Source organism: Corylus avellana, chromosome 11 (assembly GCF_965113065.1).
Source record: "Corylus avellana chromosome 11, dhCorAvel1.hap1.2, whole genome shotgun sequence".
Classification (NCBI taxonomy): Eukaryota; Viridiplantae; Streptophyta; class Magnoliopsida; order Fagales; family Betulaceae; genus Corylus; species Corylus avellana.
In genome coordinates, this window is record NC_142500.1 from 14,797,014 (window position 1) to 14,817,250 (window position 20,237).

The following is a 20,237-nucleotide window of genomic DNA, read 5'->3' on the forward strand; positions in this document are numbered from 1 at the left end:
AAACTAGGTTTACTTAGAATAGAATTTAAATTCTATGGAATATTTTAGAGATTAGTTCTCTTTTCAAAATAAGGCTCAAATTCATTTGAGAATTTAGATATTCATTGTTTAGTTATTGGATTTAGGGAGATTACAATCAAAGAAAATAGGTCATTTCCCTAGCCTAAGAAATTCGGCCAGCCCAAGAATGGGCTAGATCTAAACTTTTGAAATCGGTTTTTCGGCTTGTTATCGAAGAATTCAGAAAGTAGAAGAAACTAGGATGTGTCCTTGTTGTGTTTTGGGCCAGATTTAGGGCCTTTGGGCTGAGTAAAAAGCCTGTTTTCTACCAAACTGGGCCAATCCGTAATTTGACAGATTTTTGCCCTTGAATAAGGGGAAATTTTGAGCCTATGTGTTTCTGACCCAATCCAAAGATAGGTACTCTTTATTTTTGAGTAAACTTCCCGACGGCGCAAACCGTTTGTCGCTTGAAGCTGTGATGAGTTCACAATGAGCCGAAAATCGAGCAGACGTTGCTGGATTTCTGGAAATTCCAGAACAGGGGCATTTTGGTTTGAGCCCAAATATGAGGCCATTGAGGCCCACTTCTTGGGTCAAGGCCAGGTCCATTTGAAAGGCCTTAGATGGGCCTAGAACCCATAGAAAGGATCAGCCTTTTGGGCTGTACGTAGCCCAATAGGATCCCCAAAGTTGAGGTGACACTTGTTGGACTAACTCAAGTGTGACTTGAATTAGTCCTTCAAAAAATATTTTTAGCTCAATGGGTCAGATATCATTAAACATGATAATCAATTTTACCACGTTTTATTAATATGAGATCTTTCTTAAAACTTCATGAATTCTATTTAAATTTCATATACGAATGATATACAATGAAAATCCTATTTTAAACCCTTTACTACCCTCAAAATTAATTTTTAGTATGGTACTATTGATAGGTAAATATTTTAAATGATATTTTAAAGCTAAATAAGCAGTAAACACTCCTTAAGAGACCCATTTTTGTCCAGGTTTTCCAAAATTTTTGCAAATTAGTTTTTAATTCTTTTTAGTCTCCTATACCTAGTAATGAAGACAAGGAAAGGACCCTAAACCTATAAAAGTCCCCTTGTAGCTTTGTGCCTCCATAGCCCCATTCTCTCAATTTTTCACAACTTTCTCAAGATCACACACACCCTTTTGCCCTCTATACCATTCAGCTGCCCCTTAGACTGGGGAAAACTCAACTTCTCTTCTCATCACACGACCAAGGAGGAGGTTGAACAACAACTTCTCATCAAGTTTTTCAATCTCAAATTGAGCTTTCAACATCCTTTGATCTCAATTCAATGATCTATGCATGATTATGATTATAGCTTTTGGTGTTTACTTAGGTGACATTGATCTCAAGGTTTCTTTTTTATTTCATAAACCATGTATTTGGAATGTAAATTTTATGTAAACAAAATTTTCCATGCATGGTGATACATTAGATACATAATGATTTATCAAAGATTAGAACCATACAATATAGTTTTCAAAATAGTCACGTATCAATTTTCATAAAGCATGAAATTTGTTTTGATAAATCATAGTAAAGCATGTAGTTGTGTTTGTTTTTCAATTAGGATCCATGAACTCATGATGTCTACGATAGTAGCAAATACATATGACGTCAAAAGTTTTCATGATTTCTCAATGATTTACATCATATAAACCAAGTTTTTACGTATTGTTATATGTTAACTAACCATTTACAAACTAGAAGTTGTTTTGTATCACCTTATGAAAAACCTTATTTCATGTTTTGTTTTCAAATTGATCTTATGTATATGAATTAAAATCATTATGTATCACTTGGCCATTGGCCTGGTTCATCCATATGGGTCCCTAAACTTGAGAAACAATGTTTCTCAAGTCTAGGATTAACTACATGTATTATAAATATTTGAATCACTAAAAAGAAGTTTCAAAAACTGTTTTAAAGGGTGATTTAATTGAGCAACAACTTCTCATCAAGTTTTTCAATCACAAAGTGAGTTTTCAACATCCTTTGATCTCAATTCAATGTTCTATGCATGATTATGATTATAGCTTTTTTACTTCATATATTGTTAGATTGATCTCAATTGATTTTTTTTATTTTTTTTTATTTCATAAACAATGTATTTGGAATGTAAATTTTATGTAAACAAATTTTTCCATGCATGATGATCATACAACTCATGATGTGTACGATAGTAGCATATACAAAATAACATGTGACATCAAAAGTTTTCATCAAGAGTTTTTACGATTTCTCAATGATTTACATCATATAAACCGAGTTTTTACATTTTGTTAAATGTTAAGCATATTCAAACTAGAAGTTGTTTTGTATCACCTTATGAAAGCGTTATTTCATGTTTTGTTTTCAAATTGATCTTATGTATATGAATTAAAAACATTATGTAATACTTGGCCATAGGGCTGGCTGATCCATATGGTGCCCAAAATTGATGTTTTTCAAGTCTAGGATTGACTACATGTTTTATAAATATTTGAATCACCAAAAAGAATTTTTAAAAACTGTTTTGAAGGGTGATTTAGTGGTCTGGACAGAACCTCCAGAGGCTAAGAAATCATTCCCCAAGTCCTCTATTGAATTTTAAGTCAAGGTAACTGATTTCTACATGTTCTATGCAATCTTTGGGTTCATATTGCATTGATGTTTCATGAAAAATCACACACATAGTTACTGATTTAATTAAATTGAACGAATTTCATATAAAGATTTATGATGTGTGTGAATATTTTTAAAGGAAGCTGTTTGGCTCTTACTACATTATGAAGAAAATATTTTTCTTTAGTTCCATTTAAGAAGAAATTAATTTTGAGTTTCTCTTTTTGCCTTAGTAGTCAATGTTTTCAAATATAGTTTCAAAGAATAATTTAAAAATCTTCCTTATTGTGTGTTGTATTGGGTATTTTCAAGGAAAAGGTTTTAAAGAAAATATTTTTAACCAACCGGTTTTAAATTGGTTGGGAGTATTACTTATTGGGCATTTTCGCTCATTAGTTTTGCTTTCATGATGGGAGATTTCATTTCATTTCATGTTTCATGATTTAAGATTAACCTATTTTTCAATACGTGCCTAAAGGTGTAAGAAAGAAAACTTTTCAAACACTTTTATGCCATGTTTAGTAGACCTCTGCATTTCCGCATTTATGTTTAGTAAAGGCTTGTAAATAGGCCCAAGGCTCTGAGGCGTCAAGTAGGGATTTGGTTTGTCCAAACATGTAGTGGTTTCGGAGCTCCACACCAAGTTTTGTATAAAGAGGGGTTAGAGCATTGGAGCTTGAAGCCTTACATCTTTGGTTTTTTGTCTAGGTGCTTTTGGTTTGTCGTGCTCCCTTTTGGTTCTTTGTTTACCAAGCTTCGAATGGTGCATGGCAATAGCATAGTCAATTTTCTTGGTCGCTTGTGAAGGTCCAAAGTGCAGACGGGTGAACCTACCGACCCTTCGATGGGCCTTCCACCTCTTGAAGGATGTGGGTGCCGTGAGGTGGTGAGGGGGTGATAGGTTATATTTGCTCCATTGAAGTTTGCATATCGAAGGCCATTATGCAAGTGAGCATCCCACTTCTCCAATCCTTGCGCAAGGTGGTTGCCTTCCTCATTTTGGCACCCTCATAACTTACCCCCAATTCATCGCAAATTCTCATGGTCGCTCTAAGCTCTCGATGCTAGAGTTCCTGTACTTGTATTAGCTGCATGCAATCCGCAACGGCATCTGGAGCTTCCATTGTCGCCATGGCCAATGGATTGTAGACAACATCTGTTGGGTCTCTAGTGTAAAGAAGTGGGATAGGAAGTTCTTTGTCTGCTGTAGGTTGGAATTTTTAGATCGGGAAGCGAATCCTATGTTCTCTCCTTAAGACGCAATGGGTGGGGGGCCGACGGAGGCACTTAGAAGAGTCCTTGCGAATTGGGACGTTGAGGACACACGTGGAGAGAATGATTAAATAGGAACATTGAGCGACCGATGCGAATTGGGTCTTTCGAAATGAGCACTTAGAAGAGTCCTTGCATATCGTGGGCAAAGTACCCGTTCCGCCGAGGAGTGAGCAGGAATGAAGGGGAGTGTCGGGTACGCTGTTGAGCATGCTGACGAAAGGATGCAGAGGTGCACGCGGTCTTGAGTGAGAACTGCAGACAACCCATGGGCCCCTATTGCTTTGATGGAGAGTTCTAAGGGCGAGACATCCAGGGTTCGTCAGGGGACTATGGAGCGGTACCTTTTCTGGATGCAACGTGGGGCCATCGATGTGACTTGCTCTGCGAAGATGGTCAAAGTTTGTTTTGGCCGCGATGTAGGGCGTTCTGAAATGAGCAAGCCAGGCCTGATGTTAAGCTACATTGCTGCCTGTGGTTCGGAAGAAGTTTTGGACATTACCCATTGTTGGTGCAGCATCGGAGGGGTTCTAGCAGCTCATGTTGTGGAGTTCTCCGATGATTCAGACGATCAACAACCCTTTGCTACGAGTTCATATGCATCAGGAGCAAGCGGACTGGGCCTTCTGAAGCCATTGCAAGCCAGATGGTGGTAATGCAATAGTTGTGAGCTCCAAAGGTTTCGCCATGGTGGGAGCGTACATGGCGAGAGTCTGTTTGGATGCTTATAGCTTAATGCGAATTGTCTCGGCTCTAAGGCAAACCACTTTTCTGGCCTTATGAAGCCTTCGACGCTACTTCTTTGACGGAGAGTTCTACTAATGGCAAGGACTCTGGAGTGGTACCTTTTCTCGATGTACCGAGAACCTTTTCTCGATGTACCTTTCTCGGTACATCGAGAAAAGGCAGAGCACCCATGCTGGGCCGTCGATGTTACTCACTTTGTGAAGATGGTCAAAGTTTGTTTTAGCCAACATGTAGAGCGTTTTGAAATGAGCAACCTAATGTTAAGTCGTACCCTTGCTTGTTCGGTAGAAGTTTAAGACGTTACCCGTTGTTGATGCAACATTCGAGGCCTCTAACGGCTTATGTTGTCGAGTCCTTAGATGATTTGGACGATCAACCACCCTTTGCTATGAGTTTGTCCGCATTGGGAGCAAGCTGCTTGTGCCCTCTGTTGTTGCAAATCTAGTGATGGTAGTTTGATTGTTGCGAGTTCCAAAGGTTTAGCTATCATGGGAGCATTCGTGGCGAGAGTCTGTTCAAATGTTGAGAAGTCTTCTACTTAAATGTTGGGGTGGATCGTCGGGCTCTGAAGCAACCCACTTTTCTGGCTCCGTGGGGCGTTTGGCAGCAACACCTTCCCTACTACTTTGACAGAGCAATGCCTTTTCTTAATGCTATGCGGGCCATCGATGTGACTCACTTCGCGAAGGTGGTAAAAGTTTGTTTTGGCCATCATGTAGGGTGTTTTGGAATGTGCAGGGGGGGATGTTAAGCAGTACTGCTGTATGTGGTTTGGAAGAAGTTTTGGACATTACTCATTGTTGATGTGGCATCCAAGGGGTTCTTGTGCCTTATGTTGTTATTGAGTACATTGATGATTCGAACAATGAACTGCTCTCTACTATGAATTCATCCGCTGTCACGGGCAAGCAGACAGCACCCTCTGAAGCTGTTGCAAGTCAGGTGGTGGCGAAGATGGTCAAAATTTGTTTTGGCCGCCATGTAGAGCTTTCTGAATTGAGCAGGCGAGGCCAGATGCTAAGCTGTACCATTGCCTGTGGTTTGGAAGACGTTTAGGACGTTACCCATTGTTGATGCAGCATTCGAGAGGTTATGGCAGCTTATGTTGCGGAGTCCTTTGATTATTTCGATGATCAACCGCCCTCTGTTATGAGTTCATCCGCATCGGGAAGCAAGTGGATTGCGCCCTCTAAAGCCGTTTCAAGTCTGGTGGTGGTAGTCTAATTCTTGCGAGTCCCAAAGGTCTCGTGGGAGTGTCGCGACAATCTGTGCAGGTGCCGAGGAGTCTTTTGCATAAAGGATTGGGTGGATCGCAACAGCTCTAAGGTGACCCACTTTTTTGGCCCCGTGGAGCATTTAGCGGAAACACCTTCGCTACTGCTTTGACAGAGAGTTCTACCAACGCGAGCACATCCAGGGTTTTGTCAAGGGACTCTGAAGCGGTACCCATGTAGGGTGTTCTAAATTGACTAGGCCGGGCTAAATATTAAGTTGTACCGCTGCTTGTAGTTTGGAAGACGTTTAGGACGATACCTATTGTTGATGCAGCATTCGAGGGGTTCTGGCGGCTTATGTTGTGGAGATATCTGATTATTCTGAAGATCAACCGCCCTCTGCTATGAGTTCGTCCAGGATTAGGCAAAGTGCGCCTTCTGAAGCCGTTCCAAGTCTAGCGGTGGTAGGCTAATTCTTGCGAGTTCCAAAGGTTCCAAAGGTCTCATGGGAGCATCCGTGGTGAGCATCCATGCTTCAGAATGCCTCGACTCTGAAGCAACCCACTTTTCTGGCCCTCTGAAGCATTCGGTTTCAACACCTCTTCTAATGGCAAGGGCATCCAGGGTTCGTTAGGCGACTAATGAATGGTACCTTTTCTGGATGCTAGCATAGCCATTGATGTGACTCGTTCGACGAAGATGATCAAAGTTTGTTTAGGCATTCTCTCTTTTTGAATTGAGTAGGCGGGGCCAGTTGCTAAGCTGTACCTTGCCTGTGGCTTGGAAGACATTTAGGACGTTACCCATTGTTGATGCAGCATTCGAGGGCATCTGGGGTTCGTTTGGTGGTGATGAAGCATCTGAGGGGTTATGGTGGCCTATGTTGTGGAGTTCTCCTCGTTGATTCGGATGATCAACTGCCCTCTGCTATGAGTTCATCCGCATCGGGAGCAGGTAAACTGGGCCATCTGAAGCTGTTGCAAGTTAGGTAGTGGTAGTCTGATGGTTGCGGGCTCCAAAGGTTTCACTTCGGTGCAAGCGTCCATGGCGAGAGTTTGCTTAGATGCTGAGGACTCTTCAGCGACCTTTTTTTCTGGCCCAGTGAAGCCTTCAGTGGCAACACCTCAGAGAGTTCTATTAATGGCGAGGGCATCCGGGGTACCTTTTCTCGATGCTACGCAGGGCCATTGATGTGACTTGCTTGGTGAAGATGGTTAAAGTTTGTTTTGGCCGCCATGTAGAGCGTTCTAAAATGAACAAACAGGGCCGGATGCTAAGCTGTACCATTGCTTGTGGTTTGGAAGACGTTTAGGACGTTACACATAGTTTATGTCTGGCGGCTTATGTTGTGGAGTCCTCTGATTATTACAACGATCAACCACTTGCTATGAGTTCATCCGCATCAGGGAGCAAGTGGAGTGCGCTCTCTAAAGCCGTTCCGAGTATGGTGGTTGTAGTCTAATTCTTGCGAGTCCTAAAGGTCTTGTGGGAGCTTTTGTGGCGACAGTTTGTTCAAATGCCGCAGAATCTTCTGCTTAAAGGATTGGGTGGATCGCAACGGCTCTGAGGCGATCCACTTTTCTAGCCCAGTGGAGCATCTGGCGGAAACACCTTTGCTATTGCTTTGACAGAGTTTTACAAATGGCAAGCGCATCCAGGGTCCGTCAAGGTACTGACTCTATAGCGGTACCTTTTCAAGATGCTACACGGGGCAATCAATGTGACTCCGTGAAGATGGTCAATGTTTGTTTTGGCCGCCATGTAGGGCGTTCTAGGTTGACTAGGCAAGGCTAAATGTTAAGTTGTACCATTGCCTATAGTTTGGAAGATGTTTAGGACGTTACCTATTGTTGATGTAGCATTCAAGGGGTTCTGGCGGCTTATGTTGTGGACTTATCTGATTATTGCAAAGGCATCCAAGGTACCTTTTCTACTTAAAGTATTGGGTGGATCGCAACAGCTCTATGGCGACCCACTTTTTTGGCCTCGTGTATCGTTTTGCGGAAACACCTTTGCTACTGCTTTGACAGAGAGTTCTACTAATGGCGAGCGCATCTAGGGTTCGTCAAGGGACTAACTCTGTAGTGGTACTTTTTCAGGATGCTACACGAGGTCGTCGATGTGACTCGCTTCGTGAAGATGATCAATGTTTGTTCTGGCTGCCATGTAGGGCGTTCTAAATTGACCAGGCGGGGCTAACTGTTCAACTGTTCCGCTGCCTGTAGTTTGGAAGGTGTTTAGGATGTCACCTATTGTTGATGCAGCATTCGAGGGGTTTTGGGGCTTGTGTTGTGGAGTTATCTGATTATTCCGAAGATCAACCGCCTTTTGCTACGAGTTCGTCCAGGAGCAGGCATAGTGCGCCCTCTGAGGCCGTTCCAAGTCTGGCGGTGGGATTCTTGCAAGTTCCAAAAGTCTCTTGGGAGCATCTGTGGCGAGAGTCTGTTCGGATGCTGAGTCTTCTACTTAGATAGAGGTTAGGGAGGATTGCGACATCTCTAAAGTAGCCCGTTTTTCTGTCCTCATGTGGCCTTCGGCGGCAACGCCTCCCGTATTGCTTTGACGGAGAGTCCTACTAATGGCGAGGGCATCTGGGGTTCCTCAGGCGACTAACGAGTGTTACCTTTTCTGGAGGCTAGCAGGGCCATCGATGTGACTTGCTTCGCGAAGATGGTAAAAGTTTTTTCTCGCCAACATGTAGGGCGTTTTGGAATCAGCAGGTTGGGCCGAATGTTAAGCTATATGGCTGCCTGTAGTTCAAAAGAAGTTTTGGACACTGCCATTGTTGATGCAGCAGCCGAACGGTTTTGGCGGCTTACGTTTTTGAGTCCTCCAGTGATTCAAACAATCATCCAACCTCTACAATGAGTTCATTAGGCACTGGGGGCAGGTGGACTGTGCCCTATGAAGCCGTTGTAAGTTTGGTGGTGGTAGTCTAATGGTAGCAAGCTCCAGCAGTTTCTACAGTGGGAGTGTACATGGCGAGAGTCTGTTCGGAAGCCAAAGGGTCTTCTGCATAGAGGTTAGGGCAGATCGTGACACCTATGTTGGGGCCGACTTTTTTGGCCCTATTTTGGATGCTATGCAGGGCCATCAATGTGACTCTCTTCGCGAAGATGGTCAAAGTATGTTGTGGCCACCATGTAGGACATTCTATATTGAACAAGCAGGGCTGGATGTTAAGCTATACCACTGCATGTGGTTTGGAAGAAGTTTTGTACTTTACCCATCATTGATGTAGCATTTGAGGAGTTCCTGTGGTGGTAGTCTGATTCTTGCGAGTTCCAAAGGTTTCGCTACGGTGAGAGTGTCCATGGCGAGAATCTGTTCGGATGCCAAGGAGTCTTCTGTTTAGAGGTTAGGGTGGATTGCGACGGCTCTAAGGCAACCCACATTTCTGGCCCTGTGGAGTTTTTGGTGGCAACATATTCGGCATCCAAGGCTCGTCAAGGGACTCTAGTCAACAAAAAAATTCACTATCGGGGGAACGATTTATGCTTCATGTCATTTTTTGTGTGAAAAGAAAATGGCACCCTCATGTGCTTTGCTGTCTCTTATCTCCCATCACTGCTAGAAACTGCTACAAGGCTAGAGTTGATCTCAGCCATATGAACATTTCCTTGTTGATTTGAGGCTTTCCAAGGCTAGAGTGATCCTCTTTAGCCTTAAATCAACCCTGCTCTGGTCCTTTAAAGGCCATCTCAAACCCGAATCTGGTGTTTCTCTCTGAGAATCCCAGGTTCACTAGAATCGAACCAGTGCACCACGTCTTCTACATCATCATCACCATCTTCTTCGACCTTTCTCAAACTGTTATACAAATAGGGAAAATACAGAAAACGAAAATGCCCCTTAGGTGTGTTACAACGTCACTTTGCTTAAGAAAATATTTGCCCCCACCAGAATTGGTATGCAATAGGGTTTTCAGCAAATTTTTCTCTAGTATACAATGGAACCCCGGAAACTTCTGTATTATAACTGTGTTCTGCACAAACAAAGTTAAAACCTAAAAATACCCCTAAGATTTTCTATTCTAATTAGAGACCAAAAAATAAAAGGATAATGCTTATTTTTTAAAAAATTCAAACAAAGATATTAAAGAGAATTGAATTATCATAGATAATTATCTATTTTAGATAATTTTGAATTTAAAAATAAAACTGCTATTTTGAATTTCGAAGATAAAACTGTTGTTTTGAATTTCGAAATAAAACTGCTATAAATTGATAATCCAACTGGCACTTAAATATGTCCGTGAGATTAAATAATTATCTTAATTATCTTAATTATTTAATCTCAATCGTTAGATCAACAATCCGGTAGATCCAACTACTGGATCTACTTAAGAGCATCCTACGGTTTAGATCAAACCACTAGATTGAACGATCTTGACCGACCAAAAATGAATGGTCTTGATCAGATTGCTCCGATGCTAAGTGCCAAGTGCGCCATCAAGGCGCCCTATTGCCCACGCCACGCACGTGCGTGTGCGTCCGGTGCTTCGCACCGTACGATAACATGTATTAGGGTGTACCCTAGCATAGCTCATTTAACAGCTTAAATTTGTTGGAACTTATAAATGCCAACAAAATCTTCACTATTTCCAATGTGGGATAACATTCATTCAATGCTCTTTAAAACTTTCAATTTAAAACATTCCCAACACACATAATAATATATATATATATATATATATATATATATATATATATATATATATATATACTCAGGGGGGGAGAAAGAGAGCAGGGTGTACATCAAGGCAGCAAAGAGATCGGAACTCTTATGGCTCTGATACCAAGGAGGGGTGGGGGTGGAAGCGCAGTATGCATATAGATGCAGGGATGAGGGGAGGTGATAATAGAATGCAGAAAATAAGCAGTTGTAAATCAAAGCAGTAGAACCGTCCAAAGTGGCGGTATGACAATTATATAATCAAAATATAAAACTGAAATTAAAATAGTTGAGAAGAAGCAAAACAGATAATCGTTATAGATTATATGATAAAACCTTTACAGAAGTAAGCGTTAGAACTTACTGAAGTAAGGGACAGGGAAGAAGAAGAAGAATCTGAAGGGGAATGGCTAGATAGTTTCTGGTGAGGGTAGAGTCACCTAAAAAACTTCTGCCTTACAAAGGGGGAGGGGAGCCCGTTATATAGGCTGAGCAAAAAGCATAAACAGTAAATTACAATCATGAACCGCGTTAATGCGATCAAAAGTAAACAGTAAAAGTAAACAGTAAAGGCACGTCTGGTGCCAGTCTGAACAGTAAAAGTAATCAATCTGAAACAGTAGCTGTCGGCACTGTAGTGTCGGCAGACAAATCTTGAACAGTGAGTGAACAGTGCATCTGAACAGTAATCCTGCGCGTGTCGTCTGGACATAAACAGTAAAAGTGAACAGTGATATTGCACAGTAACTCCAATTAGTGATGAACAGTGATCCGTCTAAGATCAAAGGGAACTGAAACGAAAAACCCGCAAACCAGCCGTTATAAGCTATAGCTCTGAACAAATCTGGCCGTTATGGAGCCAATCTTGGGAAAACCTGGGAAAACTAGCCGCTTGAGGGGCTAGATAAAACTGAAATCTGAGGGCCGTTAAGAGCCCAATAAATCACATGTCTTCAACCCCTGGATAGGGATAGTAGTCTTGTGAGTCTTCAAAATAAGGAGGGACCTGGATAGGCTTTTCGGAAGATGGTTTAGACGTCTCATCTTCTTCATCGTCCAAGTTATCCAGGGCAGCAAGTAAGGCTTCAATCATTTCTTTCTTCTTTGAAGAATTCTTCTTTGAAGAACTTGAAGAGGCCAAATGGGAGGAAGCAGGGGAACTTTCTTTTTCTCTTTTTGGAGAAGAGAAAGCACTGGGAGGAATCAACAAATTGGACAGGGCGGACGCCTTACGGGCAGGAAGGGTCTTGGGAGCGTGCACCATGTTTTTAACAGCAAGAACAATGGAATCATTTAGTGAGCATTTATCCCACCATTTGATATACCAATGTCTTTGAATTTTGTCTTCTGAAAGGTGATATTGTCATCTCAGAATCCAAGGAATTTTGAATTTTTTAACAAAATGAAGCATAGTGGGAAACTTAGCTCCATAGGAATCAACTTTGAAGTGACTTTTAAATATTTGAAAAGCCTCAACAAGTTGGAGAGGGAGAATATCTGGGAGAAGACCAAATTGGTTCCACCTCCTGGAGAACCAGAGGGGAAGGATTCCGCAGAAGTCTTTATCAAAACTGACAAACCAAGAATGTTCAAATTTCGAGGTTTGATGAAGCAAAAATTTAAAATAGGCATCAACGTAATCATAATAATTACAAGGAATGTTAAACCCGTTAAGGGACCTGGAAGCAGAGGGGTGATTACCCCATTCTTTTTCAGAAATAACTTTCTTGAAATAAACACTATGGTAAATTGTTTTCTGGGGATTAAGCCTGTCAGGAATGGCTTTGAAGAAAACAGAACCTGTTTGTTTCAGGATAGCAGAATAATAAACTAGATTTTTCAAAGGATGTTCAGGGATCCAATGAAAGTTTGGAGGAAAATAGGAGACGGCAATATCTCCGGGGGAAAGGGAAGAGGAGACCCGATTTAATTCAACAAAAAATAAATTTTGGGAATAAGGGAGGGCCATATATTCCGACGTCTTGTCGTACTTAATGAAACCTAGGAACCAGGATTGAAAGGAGTAAATCTGTTGGTTAAGGCAACAGATGAAAATGGTAAAGGAGAAGCAATGGGAGCAATGGAAGACTCTGACTTTATGGTCAAAGCCTTGGAAACAACTTTCTCTTTATCTTTTTTGCCTGCCATGGTAGCACTGCAAAATTTCAAAAGGAAAGAAATTAGGAATAAAGATGTGAAAATCTTTAAAATAGTACAAAATAACTTCAAAATTATTTTGATGCAAAGTAAAACAGTAATAATAATATGCGCCATGTGCTGGGGGTAGGTATGAATAGAAGGTAAAGGTACAACACGACCGTTAGTGGGAGTGTTTAAACAGGATAAAGTCCTAATGGGAATAGGGTACTCATTAGACTCTAGTCCTGGAAACCTATTACTCAACCTGTTAACATCAATTTCAAATTTAGAAGCAAATTGGAATTGAATATCAGAACAAAACTTAACAGTTGAAACACCAATTTCATTAACAGAAAATAGATAAAGTAAAGCAAGAAAAGGCATGCCAAGAATCACTTTTTCTTTCATATTTTTAACAAGAACTGCAGAAGTATGAAAATGAACATCATTTTGACAGACATGAACGTTACTGAGTTCATATTTGATATGCAACTTGTTTCCACTGGCCGAATTCAATTTTTCAGTGGAAGTTTCAAAATATTTTCCAGGAATAAAATCTTCTTGAATGCAATTCAAGTCAGAACCATAATCAATTAAAGTAATAACATCAAAAGCATATTCATCAGAAATACGGATATGAACTTTTGAATACCATTTGGGAGGAACAATTTTACTAATCATACTGACAACCTTAACCTCATCAGAGAGAGGTTTATGGGTGGATTCAGCTTCATCATTATGCTCAGATTTTTTAGTGTCTTCGTTACTGGAATCACTTTCTGAAAAACATTTGTTAAGATTTAACAGCAGAAGCTGTTGTTGTAAATCTTTGTTCTCAGTTTTAACTGCTTGCAAGTCAGTTTGCAATTTAACAATATCTTTCTTGATGTTACAAATCTCATGCTGCAAATCTGAGACAGTAAGCACTTTGTTTTTCGGATTTGAAAAACGTTTCAAAGTGTCTTCAAGAGAGATTTTGGAAGTAGCTGGTTTTTCAAAATCTTTCAACATGAGTTTCTTAAGTTTATTAAGATACTCTTCTTTTAATTCAGGATTATCAATTTTTGAAATCAAAGTTAAAAGCAAATCTTCTTGTTCTTCTGATTTGGGCATCATTGAACAAGTTTTTGTGTTGCAGCAAGAACCGGCACAGTTCTCAAATTTAACACAATTTTCATAACCAGAGAAATCAGAATGATAATCAGAACTGGAAGAAGATGGAAGATCATCATTAGAAGAATAATCAGAAATACGAGAAGTAATGTTGGAAGGAGTTCCAACAAAATTCTTGATGATTGTATAAATCAAAGTGTTAACACCATCAGGTTCACCCATACCAACTTCCTCGTTGAAAATGGGTATACCTTCTTCATCACACTTTACTGCTTTCCTGATTTGGTTTCTTCTATCTTCAGTGAGATAATTATCCCACCAATTTCGAAGGGTTCCAGAAAAACCAATAGCAAGTAAATCCACAATATCAGTCTGGCTTTTACTGTGGTTTGAGATATAGGCATTAGCAACCATGGCCATATGATTCATCTTGTTGAGCAATTCTTGCTCAAACAAACCATCAATGTTCCATTCATACAATTTATCATCAGAAACAAAAAATTGAGTTTGGAGAAACCTTTCCTCAAATTGTAAATCAGGAGGGGTTGGTTTTGGATAAAAATTCTTTGTCTGATTGAAAGTTCTAGATCCGTCAAAGATCCTTTGGAGTTTTGGCTCTATTTCAATCTTGCCAAAGTTTTGTTCAAGGACTCTGATGTCAGAACCAGTGGAATCAGCGGATGAATCAGAATTAGATGAAAAAGCTTTTTCCATGGCAAAATTCTGACTAGAGGTACTGGCTTGAGTCGTCTTTAACTCAGTCAGTTCAGAAAGCAATTTGTTTACTTTCTCAACGTTCTTTTGAGAAGTAGTTTTCAAACCATGAGATTTCTTTAAATCAGGGAGAGAAATCAGTGGTTTTTCAATTTTTGGGGAAACAGAGGAAAACTTTAAATCAGAGGAAGAAGAGGGAAGTTTTTCTTCAATCCGATCTAACTGTTGTCCTATGATATGAAGGGATTGGGAAACAAAATTGTTTTGCTAGATGATTCTCCTATCGTTAGTGACAGGGTCCTTATCATGAGTTTTGAAAGGGGAACACTTAACAACCATATTGTTACAATCAAGAAGAGTATTTTCAAGAGGAGGATGGGAAGCTCTGATGACAGATTTATCCTCTTTGACAAACTTCTTTTTGACAACATTCAAAATATTATCGTCAGGAAAATGTTTTTGGAGAAAATCAAAAGACAAAATGTGAGTTTGGGACTCGATCATAGTCTCGGTCCATTTGATCTTGATTTGATCTCGTTCCTTTTGAGAATATTTGGCACGGTAAGCATGCCGCAAATCACGATTTTCTTTTAAAGAAAAATCTTTGTTTAGAGCAGACCAATCAATGACAGAGAAGAAATCTCTGATATGAGCAGTGATAACATTACACTGATGGGGGAGATTTGAGGGAAAAGGAGCAACAAAATCAGAAGCAGAAGGAGAGAGAGATCCACGATCGTCATCCGTTAGGGGATGATTTTTGGTGGAATAAAAAGCAGAAGAAACTTGGGAATCGGTAGAAATTCCTTTGAGTTTCAAACCAGGATTAACTGTGGGATGAAGATGAGGAGAATCGTTAAGGGATTCGTCGACATCTTTATATTGACGTCGGAGTCCTTCTGAGGTCGTTGAACCAGCAAAAGAATTCCTTCGTTCGTTAATCAACAGGGGACGTTCAATTCTGTTTGAATATCCCAAATCAGCAAAATTGATCTTAACAGATCCATCCACATATTGTTGGATGTAATCAAGATTAGACGCATCGTTAACTACTCGAGAAGGTTTTGCAACACCTTCCAAAAGCCATTCGTTGGGGAGGTCAATCTCAGCCCATCGAATCATTTTTGGAGTTTTAATATGAGCATTCTGAGTAGAACTTTGAATCAACAGAGTCGATTCGCCTTGATTCTTAATTACAGCTCTAGGATCCAGATTTGTTTTCATCAATTTGTAATAAATACGGTAGATGATAGCAATAGAATGGCTACCTTCTTCCATATTATATCTTGATGTGAGTATATTCAGCATTAGAGCTTTCAGAATATGAACATCAGTTAAAGAAAGAGACATGTTGGTGAAAACATCAAAGTGGACAGGACCACCAAATAAAGATGATTGAATCATGCCAATAATGCTGGTTTTAAAATCAAGAAACCTAGCATCACGCAAAGAAAGCAAAACAGAAGCATTAATACCGAGTCGAGTCAAAGGCTTGACTGCAACTTGGACAAAACCAATATGCAAAAATCTGTATTTTTTAGCAAGAGCATCATTAACAAATTTCTTGTTGAACAAGGTAATAGTCTGATTATTACCTGAAACCGCAAAAGTTTGTTCAACAGTTTTGACAGAATATTGAATTTTAAAAGAAGACTGAAACCAAGTAGTATTGTAGACATCCTTAGCGTCCAGCTTAGGGATGTTCCACTTACTGAAATCATTATCACCATCAACAGAAATATTTTCATAGTTAACCACGTTCGGTGGCAAACTGGAATTAGAGCTAACAGAAGAATTAGATCTCCACATTATGACACACAAACTAAACTCAAAATCACACACTGGGTGAAGTCTTAGAGGATCTCATCCTAGGTACTCACTCACTGGTTAAACTTCCTAAGCATGTCCTTTCTAGACGCTTAACTATCCACACATACCCTTGGCCTAACATACAGGTTACGCAGACCCTTGGCCTAGCCCTCAGCACCTACTTAATGCCCTAACACGCCAAACCCAGGCTTTCAACGGGACTTACAGGTTCGCAAACTGAGGTGACGGGGTGGTAACTTGAAACTGTACTGACGGGGTGGTGGACTACCGTAAAGCAACTAGAACCTCGACACAGAGAAAGGATAACAGGGGGTAAGCAAAGAGGAGAAGAGCAAGACTATACTCAGGGGGGGAGAAAGAGAGCAGGGTGTACATCAAGGCAGCAAAGAGATCGGAACTCTTATGGCTCTGATACCAAGGAGGGGTGGGGGTGGAAGCGCAGTATGCATATAATTGTCATACCGCCACTTTGGACGTTTCTACTGCTTTGATTTACAACTGCTTATTTTCTGCATTCTATTTTCCTCTGTTTATGAAAATTGTGTTAAATTTGAGAAATGTGCCGATTCTTACTGCAACACAAAAACTTGTTCAATGATGTCTAAATCAGAAGAACAAGAAGATTTGCTTTTAACTTTGATTTCAAAAATTGATAATCCTGAGTTAAAAGAAGAGTATCTTAAAAAACTTAAGAAACTCATGTTGAAAGATTTTGAAAAACCACCTACTTCCAAAATCTCTCTTGAAGACACTTTGAAACGTTTTTCAAATCCGAAAAACAAAGTGCTTACTGTCTCAGATTTGCAGCATGAGATTAGTAACATCAAGAAAGATATTGTGAAATTGCAAACTGACTTGCAAGCTGTTAAGACTGAGAACAAAGATTTACAACAACAGCTGCTGCTGATAAATCTTAACAAATGTTTTTCAGAAAGTGCTTCCAGTAACGAAGACACTAAAAAATCTGAGCATAATGATGAGGCTGAATCCACCTATAAACCTCTCTCTGATGAGGTTAAGGTTGTCAGTATGATTAGTAAAAATGTTCCTCCCAAATGGTATTCAAAAGTTCATATCCGTATTTCTGATGAATATGCTTTTGATGTCATTGCTTTAATTGATTCTGGTTCTGACTTGAATTGCATTCAAGAAGATTTTGCTCCCATAAAATATTTTGAAACATCCACTGAAAAATTGAATTCTGCCAGTGGAAACAAGTTGCCTATCAAATATGAACTCCGCAATGTTCATGTTTGCCATAATAATGTTCATTTTCATACTTCTGCAATTCTTGTTAAGAATATGAAAGAAAAAGTAATTCTTGGCATGCCTTTTCTTGCTTTACTTTATCCATTTTCTATTAATGAAATTGGTGTTTCAACTGTTAAGTTTGATTCTGATATTCAATTCCAATTTGCTTCTAAATTTGAAATTGATATTAACAGGTTAAGTAATAGGTTTCCAGGACTAGAGTCTGATGAGTACCCTATTCCCATTAGGACTTTATCCTGTTTAAACACTCCCCCTGACGGTCGTGTTTTGCCTACAATTCTTGTTCATCCTTACCCTAAGCACATGGCGCATATTATTATTACTGCTTTACTTTATATTAAAATAATTTTAAAATTATTTTGTACTATTTTAAAGATTTTCACATCTTTATTCCTAATTTCTTTCCTTTTGAAATTTTGCAATGCCACCATGGCAGGCAAAAAAAATAAAGATAAAGTTGTTTCCAAGGCTTTGACTATAAAGTCAGAGTCTTCCATTGCTCCCATTGCTTCTCCTTTACCCTTTTCATCTGTTGCCTTAACCAACAGATTTACTCCTTTCAATCCTGGTTCCCAGGTTTCCTACTCCAGCACCCTTGCTGCTCCCTATGATCCCTTTGCGGACCCTTCCCAGAAACCATCCTAAACCCTTATTCCCAAAATTTATTTTTTGTTGAATTAAATCGGGTCTCCTCTTCCCTTTCCCCTGGAGATATTGCCGTCTCTTATTTTCCTCCAAATTTTCATTGGATCCCTGAACATCCTTTGAAAAATTTGGCTTATTATTCTGCTATCTTGAAACAAACATGTTATGTTTTCTTCAAAGCTATTCCAGACAGGCTTAATCCCCAGAAAACAATTTACCACAGTGTTTATTTCAAGAAAATTATTTCTGAAAAAGAATGGGGAAATCACCCCTCTGCTTCCAGGTCCCTTAACGGGTTCAACATTCCTTGTAATTATTATGATTACATTGATGCCTATTTTAAATTTCTGCTTCATCAAACCTCGAAATTTGAACATTCTTGGTTTATCAGTTTTGATAAAGACTTCTGCGGTATCCTTCCTCTCTGGTTCTCCAGGTGGTGGAACCAATTTGGTCTTCTCCCTGATATTCTCCCCCTCCAACTTGTTGATGCTTTTCAATTGTTTAAAAGCCACTTCAAGGTTGATTCCTATGGAGCTAAGTTTTCTACTATGCTTCATTTTGTTAAAAAATTCAAAATTCCTTGGATTCTGAGATGGCAATATCACCTCTCAGAAGACAAAATTCAAAGACACTGGTATATCAAATGGTGGGATAAATGCTCACTAAATGATTCCATTGTCCTTGCTGTTAAAAACATGGCTCACACCCCCAAGGCCCTTCCTGCCCCAAAGGCGTCTGCTTTGTCCAATTTATTAATTCCCCCCAGTGCTTTCTCCTCTCCAAAAAGAGAAAAAGAAAGTTCCCCTGTTTCCTCCCATTCGGCCTCTTCAAGTTCTTCAAAGAAGAATTCTTCCAAGAAGAAAGAAATGATTGAAGCCCTACTTGCTGCCCTGGATAACTTAGATGATGAAGAAGATGAGACGTCTAAACCATCAGCTGAAAAGCCTATCCAGTCCCTCCTTATTTTGAAGACTCACAAGACTACTATCCCTATCCAGGGGTTGAAGACATGTGAATGCTTGGGCTCATAACGGCCCTCAAATTTCAGTTTTTATCTAGCCTCTCAAACGGCTAGTTTTCTCATGTTTTCCAAGATTGGCTCCATAACGGCCAGAATTGTTCAGATCGACAGAGCTAGCTCATAACGGCTGGTTTTCGAGTTTTTGGTTTTGGTTCTCCTTGTTCTTAGACGGATCACTGTTCATCACTATTTGGAGTTACTGTGCAAAATCACTGTTCACTTTTACTGTTCATGTCCGGACGACACGCGCAGGATTACTGTTCAGATGCACTATTCACCCACTGTTCAAGATTTGTGTGCCGACACTACAGTGCCGACAGCTACTGTTTCAAATTGATTGCTTTCACTATTCAGACTGGCGCCAGACGTGCCTGTACTGTTTACTTTTACTGTTTTCTTTTGACCGCATTAACGCGGCTCATGATTGGAATTTACTGTTTATGCTTTTGCTCAGCCTATTTAACGGGCTCCCCTCCCCCTTTGTAAGGCATAAGTTTTTTATGTGACTCTACCCTCACCAGAAACTATCTAGCCATTCCCCTTCAGATTCTTCTTCTTCTTCCCTGTCCCTTACTTCAGTAAGTTCTAACGCTTACTTCTGTAAAGGTTTTATCATATAATCTATAACGATTATCTGTTTTGCTTCTTCTCAACTATTTTAATTTCAGTTTTATATTTTGATTATATAATTGTCATACCGCCACTTTGGACGGTTCTACTGCTTTGATTTACAACTGCTTATTTTCTGCATTCTATTATCACCTCCCCTCATCCCTGCATCTATATGCAGTCTGCGCTTCCACCCCCACTCCGTCGTCATCCGTTAGGGGATGATTTTTGGTGGAATAAAAAGCAGACGAAACTTGGGAATCGGTAGAAATTCCTTTGAGTTTCAAACCAGGATTAACTGTGGGATGAAGATGAGGAGAATCGTTAAGGGATTCTTCGA

At 39.9% G+C, this 20,237-nt stretch overlaps 1 long non-coding RNA gene across 1 annotated transcript in view; it reads left to right on the top strand.

Annotated features, from left to right (window-relative positions):
* Positions 1-20,237, top strand: part of LOC132165258 (uncharacterized) — a 31,109-nt gene that overhangs the window by 424 nt on the left and 10,448 nt on the right. The window lies entirely within an intron of this gene.